Source organism: Panicum hallii, chromosome 1 (assembly GCF_002211085.1).
Source record: "Panicum hallii strain FIL2 chromosome 1, PHallii_v3.1, whole genome shotgun sequence".
NCBI classification, from domain to species: Eukaryota; Viridiplantae; Streptophyta; class Magnoliopsida; order Poales; family Poaceae; genus Panicum; species Panicum hallii.
The window spans coordinates 28,155,018-28,168,680 of NC_038042.1; positions in this window are offsets into that span (position 1 = coordinate 28,155,018).

Below are 13,663 nucleotides of genomic sequence, written 5' to 3' on the forward strand. Positions count from 1 at the left end.
CGTGGAGATACTCCGGTGAAATTGGCCGGCCTGCCATAGCTAGGGGAGGTTGGCGAGGCGTGGCTGTGAGTGCGGTGGGGCGGCGGAACTCAGGACCCTCTTGTCGAGCGGTGGGCGGCGCCGAGGTGGTGAAACGCGAGCGGCGCAGGGCTCTGCCTCGGCGAGGCACAGGCGGGGGTGCTAGGGTTAGAAGCGGCGGCTACGGGGTGGAGAGCTGAGGTCGCAGGGGTTCCGCGGGGTGGTTTAAAGGAGGGAGAGGGGATCCGGGCGAGCGGAAAACCATGCGGGCGAGAATCACGGCAGCAAGCTCGGGCGGGCGTTGCGCGCCGGGGAAGGAAGAAAAGAGGGGGAGGACGGGGGATCTGCCAGGTAGGGTCAGCCAGACAGAGGGAGAGAGGTCAGAACGGGCGCGGCTCAGACGGGGGAAAAGGGCGCCGACAGGTGGGGCCCGCGCATCAGCGAGAGAAAAGGAAGAGAGGGCGCGACCGGGCGCTGGGCCGGCTGCTGGCCGCGGGCGGCCCACGCGGGAAGGGAAAAGGAGAGAAGGGGAAAGAGATGGGCCGCGAGGGAAAGGGCCGGCCCAAGAGCTTTTGGTGCCTTCTTTTGCTTCTTCTTTTTCCTTTTCCTTTCCCACACTTAACCATTCAAACGATTCTATTTGAATTCAAATAAATTTGAATTCAAACCCTATACACTCCACACAAATAAAACCAATGCTCCAGCATGAATGCACAAACAATTTAATCCTATGATAAATTTTATTTTCCTGGGTTATAAATTGCTTTAAATGCAAGATAAATTAGAGAAAAACCCTGGAAAATTTATTTAAGCCCAAATAAATTCCTTAAAATTTGGGAAATTACATTAGGGTGTTACAAACCTACCCCCCTTACACGAATCTCGTCCCGAGATTCGGATAGGCTAGCTAGCAAAGAGATCGGGATATGTCTTTCTCAACTCATCTTCTCGCTCCCAAGTTGCCTCATCCTCCGTATGATGACTCCACTGCACACGGCACATCTTGATCTTCTTGTTCCGGGTAACTCTCTCGGATGTCTCCAAAATCTTCACCGGATGCTCGGTGTAAGTCAGGTCCTCCTGCACATCCAACCCTTCTATCGGTGCTTGCTCTTCTGGCACCCTCAAGCACTTCTTCAGCTGGGACACGTGAAACACATCGTGCACTCCTGAGAGACTGAGAGGCAACTCCAAATGATATGCCACCTCACCTTTCCGTTCCAACACCTTGAACGGACCAATGTATCGAGGAGCTAGCTTTCCTCTTACATTAAACCTGCGGATTCCTCTCATCGGCGAGACCTTCAGGTACACATGGTTACCCACTGCAAAGGTCAGATCTTGATGACGCACATCCGCGTAGCTCTTCTGACGAGTCTGGGCGACCCTCAGATTCTCTCGCACCTGCTGCACCAGCTGTTCTGCCTCTTCAACAATATCCGGACCAAATACCTGCCTCTCGCCAATCTGATCCCAATACAGCGGAGTCCTGCACTTCCGACCATACAGGGCCTCGAAAGGGGATTTCTTCAGACTGGCCTGATAGCTGTTGTTATAAGAAAACTCTGCATACGGCAGGCATTTATCCCAGCTGGTACCATACTGAATAGCACAGGCTCGAAGCATATCTTCCAACACTTGGTTGGTTCTTTCTGTCTGCCCATCTATGTGAGGATGATATGCAGTACTGAAGCGCAGCTTCGTATCCAACGAATCATGCAACTGCTCCCAGAACCGTGAAGTGAACTGAGATCCTCGGTCAGATATGATCTTCTTAGGAACACCATGCAGACAGACAATCCTGGAAATGTACAACTCTGCGAGTCTAGCGCTGGAGTAAGTAGTGTTCACCGGAATGAAGTGAGCAACCTTCGTCAACCGATCCACTACTACCCATATAGAGTTGTACCCCTTCTGAGTACGAGGCAAGCCAACAATAAAATCCATAGTGATCTCCTCCCATTTCCACTCTGGAATCTTCAACGGCTGCAATAACCCTGCTGGCCTCTGATGCTCTGCCTTGACACGCTGACAAGTGTCACAGATAGCCACGTACTCCGCAACTGAACGCTTCATTCCATACCACTAGAATCGTTCCTTCAGGTCGTAATACATCTTCGTACTGCCTGGATGGATAGAATGCGCGGTATCATGAGCTTCACTCAAGATCAGCTTCCTGAGATCCGCAACATCCGGCACACAGATACGACCCTTGTACCACAAGGTACCCTGATCATCCTCTCTGAAATGAGGTGCTTTGCCAATCTTGATCAACTCACGAATCTCCTGCAGCTTCCTATCTTCTCTCTGATGCTTCCTAATCTCTGCCTCTAGAGTGGGTTCTGCCTCGAATGATGTACCCGAGGTGTGATGCAGGAAACCCAGGCTCAACTGCTCAAACTCCTCGCATAACTCCTGAGGCATCTGAAAAGCCATGGCCATGTTAATATAGCTCTTTCTACTCAGAGCATCTGCTACAACATTAGCCTTGCCCGGATGATAGTGAATCTCCAGGTCATAATCCTTGACTAATTCTAGCCATCTTCTCTGCTGCATATTCAGCTCACTCTGAGTGAAAATGTACTTGAGGCTCTTGTGATCGGTGTAAATATCACACCTCTGCCCAAACAAGTAATGCCTCCATATCTTCAGAGCATGCACAACTGCGGCTAACTCCAGATCATGAGTGGGATAATTCAGCTCATGCCGACGCAACTGCCGCGAGGCATAAGCTATCACTCTGCCTTCCTGCATCAGGACGCAACCAAGACCATCCCTCGAAGCATCACAATACACTGTGAACCTCTTGCTCTGGTCTGGCAGAGTAAGGACTGGCGCCGTAGTCAACCTCTTCTTCAGCTCCTTGAAGGCACTCTGACGCTCATCAATCCACGAGAAATCCACACCCTTCTCTAGCAAGGAAGTCAAAGGCTTCGCAATATTGGAGAAATTCTCAATGAACCTCCGATAATAACCTGCTAAACCCAGAAAAGAGCGAACTTCCTTCACTGTCTGCGGTACCACCCAGTCAAGCACATCCTTCACCTTTCCAGGGTCCACAGCAATACCTCCCTTGGAGATCACATGACCGAGGAATGGGACCTCGTCAATCCAGAATTCGCACTTGCTGAGCTTGGCATACAGCTTGTGCTCTCTGAGCCTCTGCAACACAAGCCTCAGATGCTCCTCATGCTCTGCTTCTGACTTGGAATATATCAGGATATCGTCAATGAATATCACCACAAAGGTGTCCAGATAATCCATGAAAACCTTGTTCATCAGATGCATGAAGAAAGCCGGAGCATTGGTCAAGCCAAAGGACATGACCGTATACTCGTATAGCCCATACTTGCAAGTGAATGCCGTCTTCGGAATATCCTCAGAACGAATCTTCAGCTGATGATAACCCGAACGCAGATCAATCTTCGAGAACACACAAGCACCCTGAAGCTGATCGAAAAGATCCTCAATATGGGGCAATGGATGCTTGTTCTTGATGGTGACTGCATTCAGATCCCGATAATCGACGCACATTCTCTTCGCGCCATCCTTCTTCTCCACAAGCAATACAGGGAAAGCCCAAGGAGAGAAACTACGACGGATATAGCCCTTGGCTAGCAATTCATCGACAGTCTTCTTAACTTCCTCATGCTCAACGGGTGCCATACGATAGGGCCGCTTAGCAATAGGAGCTATGCCAGGCAAGAGATCAATAGAAAACTCAATGTCGCGATCAGGCGGCATACCTGGCAAATCATCCGGAAAGACATCCGGGAATTCAGACACCACGCGAATACCATCCGTGGGTCTAGCATCCATCTGATGAAGAAATCCAGAAGGCTCTGTGGCACCAACAATAACCTCCTGACCATCCGGTGCTGACAGAAGAACCGTCCTCTGAGCACAATCTATCCGGATTCCCCACTTAGCAAGAGTCTCCATCCCGAGGATCACATCAATACCCTTGGTGTCTAGCACCATCAGATTAGCACTGAAATCTACCCCCCTTATGGCCACACTAACTCTGGGACAGAAGACATGAGACCTCAACTGCCCTCCCGGTGAAGACACTAACATGCACCTCTTTAATGTGCTAGTATGAATACCATGATGCTCAACAAAAGACTGGGTGATGAAGGAGTGCGTAGCACCAGTATCAAAAAAGCACTGTAGCAGGATGGGCATTAACCATGAACGTACCAATGACAACGTTGGGAGCCTCGGCCGCTGACTCGGCCGTCACGTGGTTCACCCTGCCCTGAGCTGGGGCCTTGGGCTGAGCTGCACGCCCCTGCTGTCCTGCCTGCGCCTTCCGGGGGCAGACGTTGGCGTAGTGCCCCGGCTCGCCGCAGTGGAAGCACACTCGCGGAAATGCAGCAGCCTGCTGCCCAGGAGGAGGAGTGGGCACTCCCTGCCTCGGAGCTGGTGGAGCCGGAGGTGCTGGAAGCCTCTGACCCTGTCCTGCCTGCTGCGGAGGACGAGGAGGAAGCTGCTGCCGCTGCTGGTACTGCTGGGGCGGCCTCTGCTGCTGCTGCTGCGGTGGATGCTGATATCGGGGCCGAGTGTTGCTGCCCGACGAGGATGGAGCCATCTTCCTCTTCTTATCCTCAATCTCCCGGCGCTTACGCTCGGTGTTGAGGGCAGCATCAACCAGCTGGTTGAAGTTGTCGAAGCGGTGGTTCAGCAGCGCATACTGGATGTGATCATCCAGTCCCTCCTTGAAATACTCCTGCTTATCGCTATCACGGGCGACGTCAGCAGGGGCATAGCGGGCCAGCTGAAGGAAACGGTCACGGTACTCCGTCACCGTCATCGATCCCTAAAATAACGAACACAGATAGCTAGGATAGAATCGCTCAATATGCAAGGCTTACGAAAGAGATCAAGGATAGATCGAAGCTCAAAAGAAATCGCAGAGATTTTCGTTCATATTTACCTGCTTAAGGGCACGGAACTCCTTCTGCTTCATCTTCATGATGCCCTCGGGAATGTGGTGGTTCCTGAAACGCTCGTGGAACTAGTCCCAGGTGAGAGCATCACGGTCCCGAGCCGGGTAGGACTCCCACCAGTCGAGAGCGGAGCCTCGCAGCTGCCCTGCTGCGTACAGAACTCGCTCACGGTCGTCGCACTGCGCAACAACCAACTGGCGCTCCACCGAACGAAGCTAGTCGTCCGCCTGGAGTGGGTCCGTGGCATGAGAGAAGGTCGGAGGGTGACCTCTCAGGAAATCCGCACGCCGATCACGGGGCTGAGATGGCGGTGGAGGTGGTGGCTGGGCGTGGATGTGCTGCAGAGCCTGAACGGTGTTGCTCAGGGTAGCCATCATCTGCATCTGGAGCTGGAAGAACTGCTCCGGGGTCAGTGGTGGCGGCATCGGTAATGGCTGACCAGTACTCTGGTTGTTCTGCTCCTGCTGGTCAGAACCGGAACCGGTGCGCCTGGTGTTCACCATCTGATTGCAACAAACGACATTTATAAGAGATAGATAGGGTATAACTTCGGGAAGGAAAACTCTGACAGGATAAAATAGGGAGAAAGGAATGTACGGTTTTACCCCCCCACATTCTATCTCAATTTTATTACTCGATTCAAGTTTGCGTTAAGATCGATTTGCATCAAGAGATTTACTTCTAATCTATGCAATCAACCAAAAATCCAAATCAAACATTTGCACAATAACAAATAGTCAATATTCACAACTTAGTCGAGTTTATCACACTACTCGACTAACATACTCGTTCTAGCGCACTTTTATCAGGATAGCCTAAACTTATAGGGTTAAACGAACTCAGGCCAACATCTACAGAAAACTCAAGCTATTTCTCAGAAAGGACCGGAGAGAGATAGCATATCAAGGACTTAAGACTCAAGGAATAGAAGTAGAAATGAATGTTTGGGTTTTGCGGAAGCAGAGCAAGCGAAAAGAAATCCCTAAACTCGACCAATTTCTATCTAGGCTTCGTCCTACAGTCAACACGGCTCTGATACCAATTTGTCACACCCGATTTATATGAACATAAATCGAGCAATCATATATGCGCCAGGATCAAGTCACGCATATATATACAACAGATTATCAAGATATCACAACACATGTCACAAGTAAAAACGTATAAATTATAAAATGAATATCTTTATTACAACTGAATCAAGAATCAGTTCAAGGAATGCGGAAGCGTAAAATGAATACATAAAGAACTGGGCGCCACAGGGACGTCGACTGGGAGACAAACGCCTAGAAGTCGTCGAAGCCGCTGACGTAGTCCTCCACGTTGCCGGGCACTGAGCAGCAGTCGAAGATATCCAAGAGAACAAAAGAGAAGAGAGGCAAGGGTGAGTACAACTCGTACTCAACAAGTATAACACAAACTATAAGGCTCTAGGCTAGCTGACTCAACTGCATTAGCTTTTAGTCTTGGCAAATTTTATCAAAACTATTTACTGTATGTGGATGAATTACCATAAACCCAAATTGCATAAGAAATTAATCAATATTAATTAAGAACTACTGAGAACCATCCAAACCAAAACCACCCGGGGAATCTTCCTAATCAAAGGTTGATAACCCCACTAATCAGACGGAGGATCTGGGCCGCTCATGACTGTAAGCACAGCTGATATATCAGTTTTACACTCTCAAGAGGTTGCACAACTTTACCCACAAGTCGTGAGCTACGCTAGTTGTTCATCACACTTCCTGAGGTGAGATGGCTAGCAAGCACACTACGAGACCGTTACAAAGGTTCACGTTGGTAAGGTGTAACCGCTAAGGATTCTGGATCAGCGACGATGGGGCCCACCTCCGGGGGTACAAGACACACAGCACAGACCAAGCCGGAGGAGCAGGGACCATTGAAGCTTACCACCCCTCTTGCCCACGCAGGTAAGTTACTCCCGAACCAACACGACCTAATTAGTAAGTCAAGACCATCCCATTCCAGTCTTTGTGGTTGCGCGATTGTCCCAGGTTGTCGCTCTATGAACCGGTCCTTATGGAGAGTGGCCAACCAAGCACTAAGCACCGTGCTGGCCCCCTAAACCAAGTTTCTAACAAAACATCTTTTAAGGAGACGTGAGCCACTCAAGCACACAGCACAGAGGGCCACTCTCAGGATTAAGTTGCATAAGACCATTAATCAAATTAATTAAAGAGGACCAAGTGTGTTATAGCGCAGCAACCTAGCACAACTAACCAAAATGCAACCCAAGGGACATATATATAGGATATAAAGTGGCTAGGAAAGTCCTTATAGGCATACAGTATTAAAATGCAGTATGAAATTGTATTTAAAGGTGGTAGGATGTTCATGTTATACTTGCCTTCCTCGTACTCTCCCGGCTACTGCTCGAACTGCTCGGAAGATGGCGGCTCCTGGTACTGGTCCAAAGGCTCCGCGTCTACTCACGATCGCAACGCCAAAACATAGTCCAGCACATACACATACATGCAAACAAGGATAAAATATAAGAAATAGTACAACATTACATAGAAACAGCTCACAAGACTATGCTAGAACTATTCTACGCGTTACAACGATCGCGTGGACATAAAGAACACCTAAAACGGAGCTAAGATGCGAAATCTAGGGCTAAAACAAGGGCCAGGGACCTATCTGCGAGAAAAACTAGGAAAGCAGGGGGTTCTGCGCAAAAACTGAGGGCCTGAACGTAATTAAACCCTAGACTCAGGGTCTAACACGCTAAAACCCTAGAGCTGGACGGTGGGCTCAAATTCTATAAAGATCAGGGGCTTCGGTTCAAGAAATAGGGCTAAACTGCAATTGTTATTGAACTGCAGTGGACCGCGGGTTGTTTTCCCAAAAGAACAGGGACTCTTTAGCAAAAAGGCAACGCCGAAGCGGTATGTTTTAATCTGGATCGTTGGATCATGATCTGGCGGCTCGGAGCGAAAGGGTACGTATGATCTAATCGGGTGCACTGGTTACAGATCGGACGATCCTGATGCACCGCTCGGGTCAACAGGCGCTCGGGCGGCGGTTGTTCACCGGAGATGAACTCCCCGCGGCGGCGCTTCGCCGGCTTTGGCCAAAATCGGCCGTCTAACCTCGACTCTGGGTGGGGCTTGGCCGGGGAGGAAGCTAACGGCATGCCTAATCTACCTAGAGGTTCGCTCGGGTACGGCACGGCGTCTAACTCCGGTGCGGCGGCAGACCCCAAGCGCGTGCGGCGGCGCTTCGCCGTAAAGGCGTTCCGCTCACGGGGCCGGCTCACCAGCCTCGATATCTACCTTAAGAGCAGGAGGGGGTTGTGGCAGTGCTCACCGGGGGCACAAATCGGACCGTGCGGTCGTGTAGAGGATGCCAGCGCCAAGAACAAGCGGCGGGGCGCACGGGGTGCTCGTGGACCGGCCGCGGTAGCGCTCCTCCCGGCCTGCTGGTCCACCAAATCAACCCGTGCAGGTCCTGTGAAGGTGTAAAGGGGGTCAGCGGGGCCGGTGACGCGCCGGCGGTGACGAATTCCGGCGGGGCAGAAATTTTACCGTGGAGATACTCCGGTGAAATTGGCCGGCCTGCCACAGCTAGGGGAGGTTGGCGAGGCGTGGCTGTGAGTGCGGTGGGGCGGCGGAACTCAGGACCCTCTTGTCGAGCGGTGGGCGGCGCCGAGGCGGTGAAACGCGAGTGGCGCAGGGCTCTGCCTCGGCGAGGCACAGGCGGGGGTGCTAGGGTTAGAAGCGGCGGCTACGGGGTGGAGAGCTGAGGTCGCAGGGGTTCCGCGGGGTGGTTTAAAGGAGGGAGAGGGGATCCGGGAGAGCGGAAAACCACGCGGGCGAGAATCACGGCAGCAAGCTCGGGCGGGCGTTGCGCGCCGGGGAAGGAAGAAAAGAGGGGGAGGACGGGGGATCTGCCAGGTAGGGTCAGCCAGACAGAGGGAGAGAGGTCAGAACGGGCGCGGCTCAGACGCGGGAAAAGGGCGCCGACAGGTGGGGCCCGCGCATCAGCGAGAGAAAAGGAAGAGAGGGCGCGACCGGGCGCTGGGCCGGCTGCTGGCCGCGGGCGGCCCACGCGGGGAGGGAAAAGGAGAGAAGGGGAAAGAGATGGGCCGCGAGGGAAAGGGCCGGCCCAAGAGCTTTTGCTGCCTTCTTTTGCTTCTTCTTTTTCCTTTTCCTTTCCCACACTTAACCATTCAAACGATTCTATTTGAATTCAAATAAATTTGAATTCAAACCCTATACACTCCACACAAATAAAACCAATGCTCCAGCATGAATGCACAAACAATTTAATCCTATGATAAATTTTATTTTCTTGGGTTATAAATTGCTTTAAATACAAGATAAATTAGAGAAAAACCCTGGAAAATTTATTTAAGCCCAAATAAATTCCTTAAAATTTGGGAAATTACATTAGGGTGTTACATATTCGGGTACCACAGTTGTTACTAATAAAACTATGTGTTGCTCCTGAATCAAATAATGTAACAACTGGTTTGTGGTGAATAGAGAATGTACCCGACATGTCGGGAGCTCCATCCGGAAGCTCTGCAAGGGTGGTGAAGTTAATCCATCCTTGCCGGACCTGCATCATTGGTTTCTTGCCCTTATTCTGGTTACCCTGCATAGAACTCTGCCCTTGATTAGGTTTCTTGGGCCGCGGACAATCTCTGATGAAATGATCCACACTTCCGCAATTGAAACAGCGATAATTGCTGCTTCTCTGTTGCAATTGTTGAACATTTGGCCGTGGGCCAGATTGTTGTAGTTGTTGCGGAGGAACGGGAGGTCTATACCTTCCTTGTTGTTGGGGCAGCCTGAAAACCAGTCTACCAGTTGGGGCATTCCGCTGTGGTGCTCTAAACGGTGTATTTGGAACAACCTGATACCTCGGTGGTTGAACACTCGAGGGTCCAGTAGGGTTCTTTCTCTTTTTTTCAGCATAATGCGCTACGATGCAATCTTATTGGGTTAAGGCCATATTAACCAGCTCGCTGAAATTATTAGCCCTTACAAGATTCAGGCGTTCCTTGAGCTTGGTATTAAGGCCCCGACGGAAACGATCTTGTTTCTTGGCATCATTATCCGCATGATATCCCGCATATTGACACAGATGATTAAAATTCTGTGCGTACTGCAGGACTGTACTGATGCCTTGAGTAAGTGCCAAGAATTCATTCAACTTTCGCTCCAGCAATCCTTCAGGAATATAATGTGCTCTAAAGGCTGCCCGAAACTCATCCCAGGTGATAACATGCCCTGCAGGCTGCATGGCGTAGAAATTATCCTACCATATCCGAGCAGCACCACGGAGTTGCTGGGCGGCAAAGGAAGCTTTGCTTGAGTCCGCACAAGGTATTGTCAATAGAGCGAACTTTGATTCGATGATATGAAGCCAAGCATCAGCGTCCAAGGGTTCTTCAGCTTTACTGAAAAATGGAGGCTGGGTACTGATGAAATCCTGATAGCTGGCCACTTGAGGATTTAGGTCATCACGACCTCCTCGGAACTGTTGACGTTGCTGGTGCTGCTGTGTTTGTACCAGCAAGTTGAGAAGTTCAGTTTGCCGAGCCATAACCTCGGCAAGGTTGGGAGGTGGTGGTGGCGGTTGTTGAGAACCGCTGGCCTGATCTGCCCGGAAACCTTCCAGGGTTCCACGCGTGGCTCCAACCATCTGAAATAAAGGAGATGTCCATTATTCACCATATAGTCTTACTCCCAATTTCAGAAGATATATCACTTAGATAAACAATGCATACATTCCATTCAATCATCTCATTTCAGAACTTAAGGATAGTGAATAAGATGATAAAACAGGAAACTTATATTACAGCACTGATTCTGATTGTTCTCCACATCACACATCCGAAAGATCCCTACGCAGGCCATCTAGGTTACAACAAATGGCACAAGGTCTAGATAAGTTACTCACTACTTAAGTTATTACACTTCCCATAGGTTACATCTAGAAAGTCGATGATTTGCTAAACTAAAAATCGTCGAAGTTGCCTACAGAAGACTGACTGCCAGAAGAAGAGTGATAGGGACTAAGAACAGGATCCCCGTGCTCGGAGTCAATCTCTGAAACACCCTCAATCTCTTCCGGATCTTCTTCTTCTTTAGGCATTGCGGGTGCAGCGGGAAGTATCGGTTGCTGCTGCAGTTCCTCAAGGTGCGCCTGGGCATCATCAGCTTCAAGTATCAGATCGTGGATTTGTGCCTGTAGGAACTCAATGACAGTGTCGCGCTGAGTGATTATACGATCACTCTCGTTGATTTGATCTTCTCGATGAAGGATAGTCTCATCCCTTGCTGCGATGATTTCATCCTTCTGAGTCACCAGGGCTTGTAATTCCACTATTTGGGTAACTTGACGGTCAGCATTCCGATAGTGACTTTGAGCCACACTAGTTAATTGACCCATGCTATGAAGCAGCAAAATCTGGTAATGATGCTGCACATCCATGAACCTGGTAATGCTACGGACCGTTTCTTCAGCCAGATCTCCTAACATATGACCAAGATGCTCTGTCCGAAAATTCCATTCCAAATTACCAGGGTCTATGGTAGGAAATAAACCAATAGGATATGCGGCAACCTCTGTTGGATGCTGGTTGCAGAAAAGTTTGATAGCCTCCAAGGCAGCAGTCTCAATGGTATCAACCAGACGATACCCTACCTCCTCAACTTCTATGGGCTGCCATTGTGAGCGGAAAGGGTGTTAAGGAATTGTCATTTTAACCCGGCATCGAGGAACTCCCTCTTCGCGATATTCCACCCCATCGTATTGAGGAGGCTCCGTATAATGAAACAAGCTTAAAGATTCCCACAGGAGACGAGGAAATCCTTCCCAGTGTAGGGCATTATTGTGGAAGTGCCCCTCATGATCCCAAAAGGCATTTGAAGGAGCAGCCATCTGCGACAACAATGCAAATGGTAAGATATATTTACCCTGTTGAGAACTCACAAGGTAAATAGATTAAGATAGCTGATTCTGATAACAGCAAAGGCTGGAAATTAGATGGATACTTAAGATACCCGACTAAAGATTTTCACTTACCCAAACTAAGGAAAACCAACATGTTACCTACTCTACAGAAATCAACAAAACTAAGCATCGATTTTGTTGATTAGTGTATTATGCATGCACGCACTAATCGACCTCTCAACCAAAAATAACTGCCGAATATCTTCGGACTTACGTAGTTAATTTCGATGGCATAATACATACATCTCTCACTATTAACTAGTCGATAAGCCCTATCCGTCCTAGTTTCGTAATCGTGGTTAGTGTACCTTCAGAAAACCACAATACATATATCCAATGAACCTTTCATGCCAGCATGTCATGAAAGCGTTCCCATTCATTACTGCTCACTATAGAAACAACATCTGTACAATTACCGCCGTACAGACAATGTTAACATACGTTATCGAAACAACGTATTCACGGGGGTACCGCAAAAATGCGGGGGTATGAACAGCGATCGCCATACCCTGCGCCGAACCATCTACTCCCAATGTAGTCAACCAAAGTTGGTACATTGGCAGCATCTCAAGTAAGCCACTGCTTGAGAAACAGCGTTCGGTTCGCATCACCGACAGGAAGGCCAAGCTCCCTCAGTTGGCTGAGGATCCTTACCTTCTTACCTCACGATCGAAGGTGTCGTTACAGAAAATAAAGTTGGGTTTGTACATGAATTTAAGTTTCAACAGAAAAGTAATGCTGGGGGTTAGAGTTATACATATATATATACTACAGCCACCTCTAATTCCCTTAATAACATTACCCTAGGGCTTTACGTACTATACACATTCCTTAACGAACCCAACGTGGTTTGCAAATAGTTGTTTAACAAATTTTATACTATAAATTATTTTTAAGGCTAATTATATCTCCAGGATACACTTGTTAGCTCTGATACCAGCTGTGGCAGAACCAACCTGAATTACACCGGCTCAAGTACGCGAGTCCTCTCTTGAGGGCTACCTCGTGCTTCAAACGGTATAATCCCTTGGCCTGTCGAGTAACGTCCCGATAAACCACCAAAAGCAGGATCAAACAAGGTACCTCACACGAAGGCGAGTCTAGAGATATAAATGCCATTACACTTTACATCACAGGCAGGTATATTACATAAGTATATAAAAGCATCATTAGTTCCCAGTGAAGGGAGATTATTACAAAACAGTTTAAGTTTTAAGTCAAAGCAGCGGAGTTTGAAAACATGAACACTGTACATGTCGTTATTACAGATATCATGCTAGCCCTGGCATGATATCACTTGGCGGAATTTGTGTTGGCCGGGGACGGATCCCACTCCACGGACCAACCATCGGGCAGGGGGTAGGGCCACGGTGTAATGAAAGCTGGCTCATCAGGAAGATTACCTGAAGTAGATCGTTACAAAGCAAGATTGAGTATTCTAATACTCAGCAAGACTTATCCGCTCATGGTATACTTAGCCATGTACCTAGACTTATGCAGGCTTTTCAGGTTTTGGGTAAAATTTTCAGCTGAAAAGCAACAAAGAGTAGGTCCTTAATTTCAACTTTTAGCTTTCAGGTTCTAGTTGATTAACCATTCTAGGTAAGCACCTATAACTACTCAAACATGTAGAATCTTTAGTCAAACATCATCTTTGATAATCACATAATTGCTCTTATTACTCTATGTGGCAAAGGGATTAAGCA